Source organism: Nicotiana sylvestris, chromosome 1 (genome assembly GCF_000393655.2).
Source record: "Nicotiana sylvestris chromosome 1, ASM39365v2, whole genome shotgun sequence".
Taxonomy (NCBI): domain Eukaryota; kingdom Viridiplantae; phylum Streptophyta; class Magnoliopsida; order Solanales; family Solanaceae; genus Nicotiana; species Nicotiana sylvestris.
In genome coordinates, this window is record NC_091057.1 from 185,037,205 (window position 1) to 185,052,407 (window position 15,203).

A 15,203-nucleotide genomic window follows, 5' to 3' on the forward strand; every position below is an offset into this window, starting at 1 on the left:
TTTTGGCGTTTTCCGGTTGATAGGTGAGATTTTGATATAGGGGTCGGAATGGAATTCTGAGAGTTGTCGTAGCTCTGTTGTGTCATTTGGGATGTGTGTGCAAAATTTCAGGTCATTCGGACGTGGTTTGGTTGGGTTTTTTTATCAAAAAGCGTAATTTAGAAGATTTTGGAAGTCTTAGGCTTGAATTCGATGCGAATTTGGTGTTTTGATGTTGTTTTGAGCGTTTTAAAGGTTGGAACAGGTTTGAATGATGTTATGAGATATGTTTGTGCTTTTGGTTGAGGTCCCGGGGGGCCTCGGGGTGATTTCGGATGGTTGACGGGGAGTTTGGAGTTTTGGTAAAGCTGCAGATTTTTTGGTTCTGTTGTTTCCGCACCTGCAGATTGGGGATTGCAGGTGCGAAGCCGCAGATGCGAGGAAAAGGGCCGCAGAAGCGAAAAGGGCCTAGGAAGGTGGAGCCGCAGTAGTGGATAAGGAGCCGCAACTGCGAAGGTGCAGGTGCGGGTAAGGTATCACAAAAGCGAAAAATGGACGGTTAAGTGATTTGCACAAAAGCGCACCTGGGACCATAGATGCGGGTCCGCAGGTGCGAGCTTGTGACCGCAGAAGCGGTTTAGCTGGGGCAGAACATATAAATTCATTCCTTCGCAATTTTTGAGCTATTCCACCATTCCTAAGTCGGTTTTTGGAACTTTTTGGGTGATTTGAAGAAGGATTTCAACGGGTTTCATTGAGGTAAGGATTTTGGACCTAAAACTCGTTCATATGTTATTATTTCACGGATTAGAGCTATAATTAATGGAATTTAAGGGTTAAAATTGGGGAAACTAGGGCTTGGTATCGGAGACCTAGACTTGAGGATTTGAGGGACCATTTGTGGTCGGATTTTAGTACTTTTGTTATGTATGAACTCGTGGGGAGATAAGGAATCTATTGATGTTAATTTTATCAAATTTCGAGACGTGGGCCCAGGGGTCGGGTTTTGGTAATTTCGGAATTTATGTTATAAATTGATTATTTTCGCTTGGGCTTCGTTCTCTTAGCATATTTTGGCGTCGTGATTCTGATTTTGGATAGATTTGATGTGAGTTGAGGCAGATTCGAGGGGCAAAGGCATCGCGGGGAAGAGTTTGGACCGGGTTAAGGTGAGTAATGATTGTAAATATTGTCCCAAGGGTATGAAACCTCGGATTGCACATCGTTGTGCAATATTGAGGTGAGCACACGCTGGATGACGAGCGTGGAGTCGTGCACTGTTGGGGATTGTGACTTAGTCCATCCCGAATGATTGTTTTACCGTGTATTTGACTGAAAACTGTTTGCTATTATCATGTTTTGGGTTGAATGCCATATTTGGGCCTCGTGCCAACTATTTGAACCCTTAGGAGATTTTTACTTATATTTCCTCACTGTTTGACTATTTTTACTAGCTTTTACTGCTTCATTATAGCCTGTGATGTGCCTTACGTGATTTCTTATTTCTCAGTCTTTATTTATTATTATTACTCACTGAGATGGAGTACTCACTTTACTCCCTGCACCCCGTGTGCAGATTCAGGCGCTGCAAGTCTTGCTTGCGAGGGTTGAGAGCTCCCGGCAGATTTCAGAGTTCACGAGGTAGCTGTTTGGCGTTCGCAGCCCCGCGCTTCTCCCTCCCTATCTCATTTCTTCTCTCTTGTCAGTGATTCTGTAATAGCTGTGTAGACTTTTCAGACTTGTAGTATATTGCTAGATGCTCATGACTGGTGACACCCCAATGTTGGGTTGTGTTGATTTTAAATTCCGCAAATTGTACTGTTCACTGCTTATTTTAAGATTTTATCATGTTAAAGACTTAATACTTATTCTTTTAATTGCTTAAAAATGAAGTGGGAATGTATCGGCTGACCTTATCTTCACGAGGGGCACTATCATGATCGAATCCGTGTTTAGGGTCGTGACAAAAAGTGAGTAGTATTTTCAGTAAGTTGAGAAAATTCTTAATTATATGGGTAATTGGTTGATTATTAGTTAATGGGGCAGCCCCACCCTTATAATTAAAATGACTCTTAAAAGTCTTGCATATATGTCATATTGTGGAGAATTAAAGTAACTTAGTCACCACTTGAAGTGGGCCCACACCCATTCAAACACCTAAAGGTTTGTGACCATTTTTTATTCATTTGGCTCTCAGACTTTCAAAGGATTCAAGTACTGTTCTTTCCCATGGAGGCTTACGTTAGAAAATTGAAGGGAAATCATAATATCTCCTTACTACAACACCAAATTACAAACGATGGAGCATTTGGTAGACATCTGGGTTGCGCTATTGTTATGATTAAATTTGGTCGTTCTCTATTTCGATCGCGCCGTTACGTGTTTCGTCACAATTGGCGAATATTAAAAGGATTGTCAAGAGAATCGACTCAGGTATGTCAAGGTTATCCCTTCTTTCTTTTGGCATGATTCGTACGACATAAAGGAAATGAGCAAATGCGCAATTTCCATAAATAACTCTATTTATAAAAATGTTAGAGATGCTTATGTTCATGATTCTTCATGTGTCATATTATTCTATCATTTGTTCATAGGTATCAGAAAAATACGTAAGTTGAAAAAAGTTTACTTCATGATATTACTCAAAGGCATAATGGTCTTATGACGTTCCAAGAGATTTTATTGACATACTTCTCATGCATTGCATTCATGTATATTGACCCATGACCAGATGGCGTTATATACGTGTATATATATATATATATATATATATATATGGGGGATATGGGAAAAGGTTACGGCATATTATATGCACCACCACCTGATCAACTGGTATACATTGATGATTTGCCCACAGTGGCCGATATGATATGATGAGATGCCCTTAGAGGCTTGATGATGTTATGAACATATATACCCATGCATGGTATGACATTTATACGCATTTTTATGACATTATAAAAATGAAATGATTCACAGAGCTATGCAAACGTATATGTCGAGTCTTTACTCCATGTTTTTCTCATGTCTATTATTTACTGATTTTCATTACTTACATACTCTGTACATTATTTATACTGACGTCTCTTTTGCCTGGGGACGTTGCGTCTCATGCCCGTAGGTCCTGATAGACAGGTCGAGAGCCCTCCAAGTAGGCTATCAGCTCAGCAGAAGATGTTGGTGCGCTTCATTTGCTTCGTCTTGTTTGGTTAGCATGATTTAGATGTGTATTGTGTGGTATGACGGAACTCTGTCCCGACCTTTATGAAAATTATGTATTCTTAGAGGCTTGTAGACAGATGTCATGTACATAAAAGATTGTATGGCATTGTCAGCTTATGTTCAGTGTACGAGTGATTATTTTGGCCTTATAGGCCCGTATGTCTTATGCATAAGTTGGTATCAAATGTTGTATTCTACTTATCTCACGACAGCCTTCCAACTCAGTTATTTATGATAGTGTGACATGAAAAAATACATTATGTTGGTGCTCGATTGAGTAAGGTACCGAGTGCCCGTCGCGGTCCATCGATTTGGGTCGTGACACTCACCAATTTAGGAAAGTTTTCTTTCTCTTTAGTTACCTTATTCTTACATAGACACACAACGCGCACAACATTGACTAACATTGTGGATATTTTTCATTATAATAATTTAATAGGTACTAATAAACTTAACCGGGAATACAAGAATATTAGAATTACTAGATTCTACAGATCAAGCTTTAATGTGTATTCGTAACCATCATTTTTGTGGTACAACATGCCCTTAGCTCTTTGCTTCATACTCTTGTTTCCCTGTCACAGTATATGTTGGGATATCTCCCTGTACTGATGCTGTTGTTTTTATCAAAACTTTAGAGTTTATGTTTATATGACATTTGAACCAAATACTCTTATAAGAGCCATATTTAATTTGTAATTCATTGGACGAACGACTTATGTATGTACAAGAACTGCTGATCGATATGCATCATGTTGTAATTTCTTGCCCAAGTAAAGATGGATTTTAGTAGTTATTGACTAGCATGTCTAATTCTCAGATGTGATATTTTTTATACAATACTGTTATGTCAGCTGCTAATGATTGTTGAGGGCAAGTACACGATCTGCTAGTAGATCTTACGCTAATATTTGAAAAACTTCTTTGTTGCTACATTTTAAATATTTAAAAGCACCAGAACATAGATCAATAAGTGCTCCCCTCTTTTCCTTCCACTCTCATATGTTATAAACTGGTTAGTGATTTGGTACATAACGGATGCTTACAGAATATTCTCTTTGACATTGCTAGTGTCAACGCAGGGGCAGTGGAGCCAACCTTATCAAGAAGACCGATTAACATATATTTTTATTAATTAAATTGTTACTGGTTTTTCCTTTACTTTTTCTACATTTATTTTGTGTTGAAGTTTACCTTTTTTAACTCACACCTCTTCATCTCCTCTTAATACCCATAACTCTCTAATCGCTTTTCATGTCCATAACTCCCAAATTCTTAATGTGTAAGTTAATGACATGACCTTATGGCAGTTCATCTTATATTAGAGTCATTCTCTTAATATTTTGTTGTTTGAACTTCTATGACTCATATTCTTCTCCACGTTCATCTATAATTTTACTTTTTGAAGTCTTTTCCTTCATAACTTATGTTAATGTGAAGTTAGTGATAATTTAGAGTGTTGGAGCCAACCGAAAAAGTATAATATTTATGATTTAAATCTGTTTACAAAATTATTTTGTATGTATATACCTGAAGCTCATTATCCTTTATTTACCAATTTACTAAAAAAAGTATTAGTTTACAGATTTTTTATGTTACTAGTTCTTGTTAAATTAAATATATCGCCAGCCAGTGATGCCATTGAAGCTCGTCTGTAGAGAGAGTGAGAAAGGAAACTAAGAGGGAGAAGAAGAGTAGTTAAGAAGAGAAAGTTTGTTAGGGAATTTTTTGTTCTATTTCTTCTAATTGAAATGTACAATACTAATACAATATATATATATATATATATATATACACACACACATCCACATATCAAGTAACCGACTTTTACTATGCTAACAATCTAACCACTTTGCTAATTGATTACTCTTCTAAAAGAGTACTACTAATTACACTGTACTACTATGTATTTCAACACTCCCTCTCAAGTTGTGAATGAAAAATATTTTTCATTCTCAACTTGGATAAAAGAACCATGTGCTGCTGATGTCTCAATGCCTTTGTTAGAATATCTGTAGGTTGACATTGAGTAGCAACATAGGTTGTTCTGATAATACTTTGCTAAATTTTTCCTCTAATAAAATGGCAATCTATCTCTACGTGTTTTGTTCTTTCATGATACATAGGATTGGCTGCAATTTGCAGTGCAGCTTGTTGTCACAGTATAGCTCCATAGATGATATTAGATTCACTTGTTGCTCTTCCAATAGTCCCTTCAACCAAACTAGTTCAGCTACTGTGCTTGCCGTGCTCCTGTACTCTGCTTTTCCAGAGCTTCTTGAGATGGTATTTTGCTTCTTTGCCTTCCAAGAGATGAGTGAACTTCCCAACCTTATACAGTACCCTGTCACTAACTTTCTTGACATAGGGCATGAGGCCCAATCTGAGTCACAAAATGCATGTATCCGCTCTTCACTCTTACTAGACATAAGTAATCCCAAACCTGGCTGCTTCTTAACATATCTCACAACATGTAATGCTGCTTCATAGTGTGACCTTTTTGGTACATGCATGAACTAAGGCACTAGACTGCATATGAGATGTCTGTTCTGTTAATTGTGAGGTATAGTAGCTTCCCTATGAGCCTATGATAACTCCCCCGTCTACTAATGCCTCATCATGGTTGCTTGTGTTAGTGCACTTATCAAACTCCACTCTTGTGAGTTTCAGATTTTGTTCCATAGGTATGTCTTTTGGTTTTGATCCTGCTAAGCCTGTTTTTGAAATCATCTCAAGTGCATATTTCCTTTGTGACATATGTATCCCTTCCTTTGATCTAGCAAACTTAATTTCTAGGAAGTATATTAGTTCTCCCAAGTTCTTTAGTTTGAAATTCTGTTGAAGTGAAGCTTTAGCCTGGTTGATTTCCTTTAAATCATTTCCTGTTACCAAGATGGCATCCACATATACAAGCACTAGAATAAATTTATTTTTGACAAGTCTAGTGAATAAAGATTAGTCATGTTTGCTTTGTTGAAAACCAGTAGTTGTGAGGGCTTGTGTGAGCTTAAGGTTCCATTGTCTTGAAGCTTGCTTCAACCCATAGAAGGATTTGAGTAGTCTGCACACTTTGGACTCCCCCTGACTACCAAATCCCTGGGTTAGTGTCATGTAGACCTCCTTATCAAGATCCCCATTAAGGAACGCATTGTGCACATCCATTTGAAAAAGAGGTCAATGCTTCAGCGCAGCAGTAGCTACAACAGCCCTAACAGTAGTAAGTTTGTCTATAGGGGAGAAGGTATCATGAAAGTCTAGACCTTCTTGTTATGTATAGCCCTTAGCAACTAGTCTAGCTTTCAACCTTTCCACTGACCCATCAGCATTATACTTAATCTTATATACCCACTTGCAACCAATTAGAACTTTCCCAGTAGGTAGATCCACAACCTCCCAAGTATGATTATCCTCTAGAGCTTTAGTCTCAAGTTTCATTGCTTGAACCTATCTATCATCCTTGGATGCTTGAGAGAAAGTAGAAAGTTCAGTATCAGTAGAAAAAAAGGCAAGAAATGACTGATAATGTGGGTGCAAATGAGTATAGGAAACACAGTGATGGATATGATAGTTGATACAATTGGAGGTAGAAGGTAATGGAGGATGAACATAGTCTGTCAACCAAATAGAGGGCTTAGATGTTCTGCCTGACCTTCTAATGGGAGCAGCATTAGATGGAGGAAGAGGTGAAGGAGTGGGAACAGAATTGGATGTATCAGCAGGAACTACTGGGGACCGTGGTGCAGAGAAATCAGTAGATTGATCAGGTGAAGAGAATATAATAGGTTGATATGAGAGGTCAGGTTGGAGGGGTGAATGAGCAGGTGAAGTTATATCAGGGAAGTCTATGGATGGTGAGTAGTTTAAATCTGGTGCTGCAAGAAATTTACTCTTAGGAAATTTGAAGGAAAAGATATTTTCATGGAATATCATATTTCTATTGAAGAAAAACTTACTAGCTTCAATATCATAAAGCATGTATCCTTTTTGTGTAGATGAATATCCCATGAAGATTACAAGAATAGATTTTGGAGTAAACTTGTCACTAAAATTAGGCTTTGTGGCATAGCAAAGCCATCCAAAAGTTCTCATATGGTCAAGCTTGGGTGGCTGACCATGAAACAATTCATAGGGTGAATGACCCTTTAAGGTTGGACTTGGCAATCTATTTATGATGTATATTGCTATCAGAATACAATTCCCTCAAAATCTTAATGGTATGGGCTTGATATCTCAATGCTCTTCCTATTTCAAGAATGTATCTGTGTTTTCTTTATACTATCCCATTTTATTGTGGGATGTGAACACAACTGCTTTGATGGACTATGCCTTTGGATCTAAACAGATTAGAGCATATAGAATTAAAAACTCATGTCCATTATTAGATCTAAAGACTTTAACAAAAGTAGAAAATTGATTGTGTACCAATTGAAGGAAATCAAGTAAGACAACATAGACATCACTTTTCAGTCTCAAGAGAAATGTCCAGGTCATCCTGGAGTAATCATCAACAAGAGTAAGGAAGTAATTAAAATTATTGTAAGTAGACACTCTATATGGACCCCAAACATCCATATGTACAAGACTAAATGGGGAATTTGATCTGGTTACACTAGTAGGAAATGGTAGTCTAACTTGTTTAGCTAATGGACATATAGAACAAGTATTAGGTGTTGATTTAGACACAAGATCCTTTATTGAGGGTATTTTCTATGATACTGCAATTGAAACATGACTATAGCCTTTGATGCCACAAATCATCAGAATGATGTTGGACTGAAGAAGCTATATGATTTAAAGAATAGCAGTAGAAGGAGCAGCAACATGTGTGAAAGGATTGAGGATGTATAGGCTACCCCTGAATCTACCAATCCCCTTCACCATGCCACCGAAGAGATCCTGAAATAGGCAGAAATTAGGATAGAAACTAATTGAGCATTGTAATTCTCTTGTGTATTTAGAAATAGAGAGAAGGTTGTACTTAAAGTCAGGCACATATAGCACATTTTGTATAGTTTGTGTAGGAAGAATAGAACAAGACCCAGTGTGAGTGATCTCAGTGTTGTTTCCATTCGGTAATTGCACATAATTAGGTTGATTATTTGGCACACTCTTAGGATTTAATAACAGGTTCAAGGATGAAGCTATGTGATTAGAAGCTCTAGAGTTAATAATCCATTAACCTTGAGAAGCATTAGATATACCTGTCATGTTTGTTGTTTCAGTTGGTTCATGTTCCTTGCTTAGCAGCTTCAGAATTTATTGGTATTGTTCAGCAGTGAACACTGTCAAAGTTGGTGTAGCTATTTTCTTCAGATTTTCAAAATGCATTTTCCCTTTATCATTCATACTCACGTTATGAGCTGTAGGCATTTGATTCTGGTTCTTAAAACCACCTCTTCTTCTGTTGTCAAATCTAGAATTGGATAGATATCCAACTAGTTTGTAGCAATTCTCTTTCTTGTGGCCCTTCATGTGGCAATAGTCATAGCAAAGATTATTGCTACGCTTAGGCCTGATGCTACTAGTACCTTCCACAAGTCCACTCCCCAGAATACCACTCTATGACATCGAACTCCCACTCATTCTCTAACTCTCATCCTGTATGAGCATAGAATATGCTTGATCAAGTGTGGCAGTGGGGTTCATCATTAAAATCTGACTCCTTTGAGGTGTATATGTATCAATTAGTCTCATCAAAAATTTCATTAGCTTCTGTTGGCGTAAGAACTCAACAAATAGCCTAGATCTCGCACAATCACAACCAGGATAGGTTATAATTGACTCAAATTCAGCCCACAAATCATTCAATTTCGAGTAATATATTGATACACTGGAGATACCCTGCATTAGACTACTTATTTCTATGTTCATATGATAGATTTTTGTTGCATTTACGTTATCAAAAAGTTCCTTGAGGGCTTCCCATACCTTTTGTACATTTGATGAATACACTATTCCTTTCCTCAGCTCCTGTGCTACAGAGCTCATTATCCACGACTGGACAATGGCATTGCATCTCTCCCACAGATGCAATCGAAAGCTATCTGCTATGTAGGTCTCTCTAGCACACGATCCATCTATAAATTCGATTTATTCTTCACGAGCAGAGACATCTTCATCGATATACTCCACTCCGAGTAGTTCTCCGTTCCAATCAGCAATTGTGGCACCAATGCGACACCTGGCGTATCTGAAGGATGCAAATAGAGTGGATCGTTACAATTAAGTTGTTGAGAGCTTGCATGTGAGGTTCCAGCCACGTTTTGAGGTGTATCGACTGACATTTTTGGTTTTAGTGAAGGATTTGATACGGAATTTAGCAGAGACGAAAGTTAATTGAGAAATTAGGGAAAAATTGAATATGAGAAGAGGAGGAATCAGATCTGAGCTTCTATGCGACTGTCAATATCGATCGTTGTGAGCCTAGCTCTGATAACATGTTAAATTGAATATATTGGCAGCCATTGATGCCATTGAAGCTCGTCTGTAGAGAGAGTGAGAAGAAAAGTATTTAAGCAGAGAAAGTTTGTTAGGGAATTTTTTGTTCTATTTCTTCTAACTGAAATGTACAGTACTAATACAATATATATATACATCCACATATCAAGTAACCGACTTCTACTATGCTAACAATCTAGCCACTTTAATAACTGATTACTCTTCTAGAAGAGTACTACTATAATTACATAATGTACAACTATGTATTTCAACAGTTCTTAATAAAAGGAATTAACGGAAACAAATAGACTAACAGTTACGTACTTTTCCACGCAGAGTCTCACTGCATGAGGTCTGTTTCTTATTTTTTTTCTTTTACGTTACAGAATAACTTTCTACGTGGTCTTTATATGGATAAACTCTGAAAACGAGATTAAAGCTTGTTTTTAATTAAGAAACACAAGTTAGCAACTTAGTAAGATCAAATACGAAAATTAAAGAAGATCCAGCTTAGCATCTCTGTTAGGATCGAGAATCTGGGTAGTGCGGAATTTAGCCAAACAACGTTATAATGACAATAACAAAGACAATGGAAGTTGATAGCAATGGCAATTAAAGCATATAAAGAATACACAAATTTAACGTGGTTCAGTATAAGTGACCTACGTCCATAAGCGAAGAGGAGCAATTTCACTATAACAACAAGAGTACAAAAGAGAGTAAACACTCTAATTAATCCCAAATACCCTAAGAGAATAACCTCACAAGATCATTCTAAAGAAAGGGCTCACACAAGTGCTTCCCAACACTTAACTCTTATATAAAACACTTTTAATAAAGGAGGAAAGGAAGAAACAAGAAATGAAGACTCAAGTCTTGTTGGTGTATATAAATGAACTAATGGCCTTCCCTTTTATAGGCAAATAAGTCTTGGTCTCTTTTGTAAAAGAAGAGATGCAATTTGTGCAAATAATATCTACCACACAATGCAATATTTTTGTGTCCCAAATAATATTGTCAACAAAGTTTACACTTTGCAAAGATGCTTATGCTAATGTGAGATGGACTCCATCAGCCAAAATATTGGCCATAATTACAATCTCAGATATTAATGTCATTAGAATGCAAATTTCGACTAATTCGACTATTTGGATGAAACTTTTGGACTGTGTGTGTGAAATGAGAAGCACGAATATCTGTCGAAAGCCCCATATGATTATGTTAAACACAGCTTTTAACTTTAAAGACAAAATCATACGAGTACTTGAGTAAAAATATCCTTGCAAATAAATTAAGTAGAATTTACCATTGAGCTATCAATTCCATGATTCTAGACCTACAAATTAACTGTACATGCTCCAAAATCGAGCCCATGACACATTTATAGTTGCCTGGATCTTCTAAAATCTGATTTAATTAACTGGACATGGGGTCATTTTGCCTTTATGGCATAATATAACTAAGACAGCTATCTTGCTGGTTGTGATACAAATCATAACTAAGGTAGAGATTTTTGGAGGGAAATTAAAATGACGAAGGATTCTATAAATTAAAGACCATTCTAATCGGTCGAAAGTCTTTTCTAGGTCTATTTTCATAACTAGGTTAGCCTTAGCACCTTTTTGTTTGTGCATTCTAAGCATTAGTTCCTGCATTATAATGGTATTATCACTAGTACGTCTTCCCTTGAGGAAACTAGCTTGGTAAGGGCAAAATAAGTTTTCTAAAAAGGGTTTTAGTCTATTGACTATGGTTTTAGAGATTATTTTATAAATAGTATTACAAAGCCCAATAGGACAGAAATTTTTTAGATTATTGGCATTAGGGATTCTGGGGATTAGGCAGAGGTAAGTTTCATTTATCCCATCTGGAAGTTTGCCTATCTCAAATGCTTGATGGAAAAGATTTGTGACAGAGGTTCTTAAATACTGCCAATACTTTTGAAAAAAGAATAGATGGAGACCATCCGACCCGGGTGATTTAAAAGGTTTAAAATTGAAAATTACTTTTTCGAGTTCTGACTGGGACAAAGTATTGTATAAGAAGGATAAGTTACAAAATTTGAAGCTAGGGGGGTCAATATTAATAGCTGACCAGTCAGAGTAAATTTGGCTAGTAGTGAAAATTTGCCTAAAATAGTTGTAGGTGTGATCCATGATTTTCTGAGGATCATCAATCTAGTTACCCTCAATATCTTTAAGAAATACAATCTTATTAGTTCTTCTATTATTAGTGGCACAGACGTGGAAGAATTTTGAGTTAGTGTCTCTTTCATTGAGCCAGTTTATTCTAGAGCGTAACTTCCGGAAGTCTCCTTCGATTTTTAAGATATTGTTGTAGTCAGACTTGAGGGAATTTTCTAGGTTATTAAGAAAAGTACTTTGACCATAGGAGCTAGACTTCTGAATCCCTATTAATTTTGCCAAGATTTTTTTCTTTCTCTTAAAAAGGTATCCAAAGGTTGTATTTTTCATTCAATAATACGATTCCTAAAATTATTGGAGGCTACAACAAAATTGTTGTCAAGCCAGCACTCATTAATAATGTTACCAAATTCGGAGTGACCACACCAATAAGTTTCTAATCTGAATGGTTTTGAAAGGGTTGTTATGTGTTTTGGAATTAGTTCTGGAAGGATGGGATTATGATCCAAATGAGTTTGAGGCAAGTGAATTACAGATGCCTTAGGGAATATCCTTAACCAATTTTCATTTGCTAGAACCTTATGTAGTCTTTCCATAATACGGTTACTATTTATCTTATTGTGATTTGACCATGTATATTTACAACCTTTAAAACCCAGGTCCATTAACTTACAATATTTAAACTTATTCCATAATTTGGCCGCCCTTCTTCTATTTATAGGGTTACCTCCTAACTTATCATTCGCTACAAGAACATCGTTGAAATCTCATCCTAGTAGCCAAGCACATTTATAATTATCGTAAATGTTTGTGATATTGTCCCATATGTTATTTCTGTTTGAAATCTTTGTACTAGCATAAATGGATATAAATAGCCAAGGTTATTTAGAAGGGATTACCTCAAGTAGTGTATGGATTTCATTATTTCTTTCGACAAAATTGTTGACATGGACCAAGTTGGTATCCCACATCACTGCCATGCCGCCTTATTGTCCCTATGTTGGGACCTCTATCATATCCAAAAACCCAAATTCATTCATTAGACAACCATGGCTTATCATCCTTGTTTCCAGTAAGGTAACCATGTAAGGGTGGTGAGTGACTATTAATTCGTGAAAATTTCTCCTAAACTCAGCATTATTTCCTCCTCCGATATTCCAGATAATAATATTTTTAGCATGATTCATTGGGAGATGAGGGTGATGGGGGGACCATTGGACTGGCTTACTTATGGGAATACTGGATTCCTCCTTAAAGAGGGAACTCAAATCATGGCTAGTTCCCCTACAGTGGGATCGTGGGGTGGCCTCATGTCCATTGTGCATTTGAATAGTGAAGGTAGACATGATAGAATAAGCCTCTTCTGTCTCCTCTCCTCGAATAGATACACCTTTACTTCATCTAGGTTGAAGACTCTACCATTTGTTCCCCTATAAGGTCTATCTCCCCCTCCATTCCCTCCCCCTCTGGATTTCCTAAATCTTGTGGCATATGGGGTTGGGGAACCTGTTGATCCATCAAGCCTGGGTTCATTGGCACTTCTTGTTGCATGGGGTTCTGAGGCAGCTCCCAGGGCATTAAGATTGGATTCAGGCAATCAACGCTTGCGGAGGAAAGAAGGGAAGCTTTAGACATATGTTTTGAAAGAGATAAGGGTTCTGAGAGAAGTGGTGGGGCAGGTTCAATTGGGCACGCATGGCTTGGACTAGGTTGTTGTTAATCCCGAGTGCTAGAGGTTGCATGATGTTGTTTACCCAAATATGATTCAGATAGTTTCTCATTGATAATTGTAGGCCCTCGGACACAATCTGTGCTAGGAATTGTGGGTTGTTGATGAGTATTATACTCTCTTGCCCGTTGATATTCACTTGGAGTGATATCTCCCTCCCCATTAGACCTAGCTCTATCCAGGAGGTCGGGTGATGGTTCTGAGGAAGTGGAGGTTGGGCATACACTATTGGAAGTGGGGGCATTTGTTGAGGGAAAGGAGGTAGGTTGTCCATGTGGAGTAGTCTTTGGTTTCTCAGAATTTGGATTAGTCGGAATCTTCTCCGATTGCTTAATGGTATTCTTGGCATTCTTAGGAGAAGGGTCTTGGTAATATAAAGGTTGAGGGGTTGTGACAGAGGGAATTATTACCTCTATTTGCATGTCACCGGGGAGGTTTAGCATGTTAGAACATATAGAGGATTTTGCATGGGATTTGCTAGGCACGTGTATCGGAGTTTTTGCCATTTGGACTGGAGACTGTGTGCGGTTGGACGGGTGGGCTTCTGCATGCAAAGGACTGGTAGTAGGTTGTAGGTTTATTTTGTTTCTAGAAGGAGTAAAAACTAGGTTATGATGATTAGTGTTTGAAGGAGATACCTCCAATTGGTTATTAGAGTTAATTAGGATATAGTCTTGTTTATTAGCTAATTTGTCTTCTAGTGAAATTGAAAGACCATTGTCAGGATTTGCTACCTGAACCCGGTTCAATAGATCTATATCGGAGTGGTTTTGGTTTTTGAGAGTGGTATTTCCTAAAACCACTTGTTGAGACTCAAATTTTAGAGGTCTTTTAGGAGCATCAAATATATTATTTTTGTGGGTGATTTGAGATGAAGAAAACTGGGGTTTATGTTGTTCATTTTTAACAGAATCATAATTACTTACTTTTGGAACATATTTAATTTTTTGATTAGCAGAAAACTTACCTGAAGTGAAATTAGTTACCCAGGCATTAATATCTGACTCTTGGAATTTCGTATCTAGCTCGTTTGATTTTTGTTGTTGGATTCTTCTGCGTCGTGAGAAGATGACCGTTTGCCAGCCTTCGTCCAGTGGATCTGGTGTGGAATTTTTTGCTTTATTCATTGGTGAAGGATTTATTTCCTTCTTTGTAATTCCCTTCTCCTGACAATATGTGGTTTTATGGCCCAAGTGACCACATGATTTGCAAAGATAATTGTCCGCTTCATATTGGATTTGCTGCTTATGACTTCCGATAAAGATAACTTTTTTTACTGGTTTGTCCATAGGCACTTCTATGCATAGTCTAGCGTACCTTCCTCGTAGGGATGAAGATGTACAAGCATCTACCTTTAGGAGTTTTCCAATGGCTTTCCCTACTTTTTGTAAAATTTGGCTATCATAGAATTATGTGGGTAATTGGAATAGCCTGACCCAAACAGCCGTGTGGCTTTGCTTTGCATTCTTGGTTACGAAGTTTGGTTGCCAGCGTTGGATAGATAAAAGAAGCCATAGATAAACCATGGCCCATCTTGGAGGATATAGTTCATACTGCCTTCATTTTGAAGTTTGACAATAATAATCATTGCCCAAGTCGATGAGGGAAAATTTTTCTTTAATTAACCATAGTTCTTGAATTTTTTATTTCAAAATTTGATGAAGGATTCTTTTTCCGTGTAGTTTGATTAT

The 15,203-nt window shown here is 37.3% G+C and overlaps 1 long non-coding RNA gene across 1 annotated transcript; it reads right to left on the reverse strand.

Moving 5' to 3' along the window:
* Positions 1–7,641: 7,641 nt before the first annotated feature.
* LOC104219067 (uncharacterized) lies at positions 7,642–9,745 on the reverse strand. Its single transcript, XR_709148.1, has 2 exons — positions 8,403–9,745; positions 7,642–8,097 (listed from the first exon to the last, which is right to left on the reverse strand). It is a non-coding gene; the product is annotated as an uncharacterized lncRNA (long non-coding RNA).
* Positions 9,746–15,203: the final 5,458 nt, after the last annotated feature.